The sequence below is a fragment of the Dreissena polymorpha genome, chromosome 9 (assembly GCF_020536995.1).
Source record: "Dreissena polymorpha isolate Duluth1 chromosome 9, UMN_Dpol_1.0, whole genome shotgun sequence".
Lineage (NCBI taxonomy): Eukaryota > Metazoa > Mollusca > Bivalvia > Myida > Dreissenidae > Dreissena > Dreissena polymorpha.
In genome coordinates, this window is record NC_068363.1 from 34,989,806 (window position 1) to 34,993,613 (window position 3,808).

Here is a 3,808-nt window from a genome sequence, read left to right on the forward strand (position 1 = left end):
ACAGCCTCTACTAGACGTTCACGGACTCTCCTCGGTAACAATTCACTGCCGTCAACGCAGACCACAGAAAATCGAAAGCGAAACGCAAAAGTGTCAAAGGCACTTTTCAAACAATTGAAAGTATATTGTCATGGCAACATGCGATTGTCGCAAACATGTTGGTTTTTTACCAGACGACAGCTGTGAATTTTTCCTATACTTTATTCTGTTACAGTTGTAATGGTGTTTTCTGGACCCTGTATGACTATCCTCGAACATATCTTCACTTCAAATTTTGCATAGTACAGTCTTAATAAGCTGTTAACAATATATCTAATTGTTGCTTCTATGTGTATACCAGAAGCTTGAACACGTTTCAACTTCGGGTTTAGATACTTTTACTGGTAGCTTTGAGACACGAGTACTTTTTTACTTAAGAAGAGTATTAAAAACCTACGACACACGCAATTAAAAATAGTACATACATTATTTGATTATCGTTGCAGGTTTAAACACATTTTTATTTTCTGTCTGAAAGGGTACGTGGTCTATGTTTTGTGATTTTATCTGAGCTACATGTGAGGTTTGGATGGCCTTTTAATTTGTTTAAGCTTCCAGTGTGTTTTTACTTTGAAAGTTTAAAGGTGGTTGCAAAGCCTTAATTATTGCCTGCGTATTCGTGTTTCTGGTTTCGGAACTTCAGAAGAATTTGTTGTGTACTTTCTATGTTGTTTAGTAACTACTTGCACTTTTATGTGATTATTGCTGGGCAACGTATGATGTGATTATATCTCAGATAAGTGTAAAGTGCGACTAGCCCTTAAACCGGTATACAATCACCATGATTTGCTTCTGCCGTTCCAAGGCGTTGACCCTAGCGTGTATCGTTGTCATTTTAAGGGTTACGATGTATGTATTGTCCTGAATTGCATAGATAATTGATTTCTTGATTTAAATAAAATGATGGTAACACGAATTTCCTTCTGCAAATGTTTCTGGGGTGTAGCTATTTATATTCAATGTGTAATTCACTGAATGCTGCGATTGACGAATATATGTAATATAGCAAATGCAAGGTCACTGTGGGAGTGATACTTATATAAATATCCGCTAACCATATACGTATTATAGTCGAACGAATCCTTAAGATGTACGTATTGTCGTTGCAAGCCGAACATCGCTTTTGTTTCATAGATCCAGCATCTATGGGTGTATTTTACGAAGTGGAATTGAACGTTTATATCAAGAAAATGATATCTAAGTGTAATTGTTTAAATGTATTAAACATATTATGGTTTCTTACAATATTTTATTTTAAACCTATAGCTTTTCGGAAACACCATAATTACACAAATATACAATCTAACTAAACGTACATATAGACAAATGGGTCACATGTTTGGTTCTTAAACATTATCGAGGCACTCTCAAAGAGCTTCATAGCGCATGTGGAATGTAGAGGTAGTGTCGAAATGAGTAAAAGCGTACAACATATATAATGCTTATTTATATGAAAAACATAGCGATTCGGGCAACACAATACGGTTTCAGCCAAAAAGTTTAATTGGAAAGGGAACAATACTGTATTTAGTTCGATAAATTGACACTTAGCAGCATTGTAACAGTTCTATAAGTTGTATTTATCGGATGTGAGGGCTTAAGTTTTTAATTGCGTGTTTGTGAATCTGCAAATATGCATTGTGTAATGCAATGGAATGTATCATGACACCTTGTATTTATATAATTCGAACATGGGCATTCCTAGCCCAGAGTACCATTTGGGATGAGTATATAAAGGGGCGTCCAAACTTTGGAATGTATTTAAAATCTAAATTGTTGATCCACAATGTGGTTAATGGCTGTAAACTATATTGACAAAAGGAGCAAGATCCACGTCAGACACATTTTATTTCCTTAAAGTTTTCGTCATCAATGCCCGATTGTAACATTTCAACGGAGATGTTTCCCGCCATGATATAAATACCATATTCACGTTAGGTTGAAATGGTATCATACCACAAATAAATATCCCCTGATATAATATAACCATAGTACCCTCTTAACAAACTGTTTATCTTTTAATATAATTGACTTTTACCAACTGGATCATGTGCAAATGACCAAAACGTATGTTTATATATAGCAGATGATGGAGATGATACCAGTAAAGACTAGTTAGTATGAATCCTCAATAATATTAACGCAGTTGTGCTACCATTTTCGGATGATACGACTTAATCTATTTAGAGTAAAAAAGTATATATAAAACGTCGAGTCAAATCCGCAGAGCCATGATTGTAGTCAAACAGACACACACACGGTACAGACATACAGAGAACTTAGTTCGCACAATTGATTAGTATAAAACGACATTTATCTTCAATCGTGATTCGCAAATATAACGGTATAGATATAAGTCAACAACAACAACATTTATATTAATAATAATAATAAGCTGAACAATTTCCAATCATAAAATAATAACATTAAAGTTTGCAACTATTGTAATCATGCATACATGTTAAAAGGTAATACTGCTACCTCTAATAACTTTACATAATTTAATCTAGCTTCATGGAGTTTATATTCAAGTAGTGTATTGGACTTGCGTTGTTTTAAACACATATTTATTGGTTTTAACGTGCAAGAGTAAATTTTATTTACCCCAAAATGTATACCTACATACACTTTTATAAACGCTATTTCTGAATTCGGTATTGCAATAACCACAAATGAAGGGTGTTAAACATGGAAAGAAAATTGCACTGTTATAAAGGAACACCATCCAAGCCGGGTATTCATGCTTGCTCATTGTCGTTGAAACACTTATACAAAGATATGGAATGAGGCTCAATATTGATGTCAAACTTAACATAAATGCCATACGCGAAATCCGTCTTCGAAGTCGTTTATTGACCGCACAAGGGGTAATGCGTTTGCGATACTGATTTCGGATAGATAATCCGACTTGTTCATGCTCGGAATCAGTTATTGCAGTAAGTGATGCTGTATTTGTAGATCTTGTGACACTCCTGACAGGTTGTATATTGGAGGCTTGTTCTGGAATCATTTCAATGTTGCTTGTGGCAGTCCCAACATGAGAGCCGCTTCTTAGCTTTCCAGTACTCGATTTAACCTTGTGCACTATAAGAGAGTACATGACCACGAGAGCAACGGAAATAATAACTACAATGGCGCCTTTCGTGATTCGCACATATTTTGAAAGAAGACGCATATCAGCAGAGTCCTCTGTAGTACACTGCTTACCTTTGGTGTCTGTATGTTTAGAAAGGGCGAATTCGGACACCCCCGACGATACCCACTCTGGTAAAGATACAAATAATGCAATGATGAAGATACAAACTACCGACAATTTGGCGCACATTCTGGTAGAGGTGCTACGTAAGTAAACCTTGTTGAATCTAAAAACACTGACGTCGAATACTGTGAAATAAGAGCTTGACAGGAAGAAATGACTAAGAAAACTGAATATTTTACATTCCAGATCGCTGGTAAACGTAGCCGTGTGCACAAGCACGCCTATGATGCTGAACATGTATAAACATGATAACAAATTGATTACCGACAACGTTAGAAGGAGAAAGTAATCTGTCGATTTGTTTTTCTTCGCATTGAAATATCTGATCGCGAAAATGTTACTGACCGTTCCTGTCAAGCAGGTAATGAACACCACACAAATTACGGGCACATATTGCACGGTCTTCGCTTGATTAAAGTCCGTCAATTCCCTATAGTTGCTTTCATTCATCATTGTTGAATAAATCAATTGATTGCGCTCACTCAGTTCTTTAACTTGCTTGACATTTTT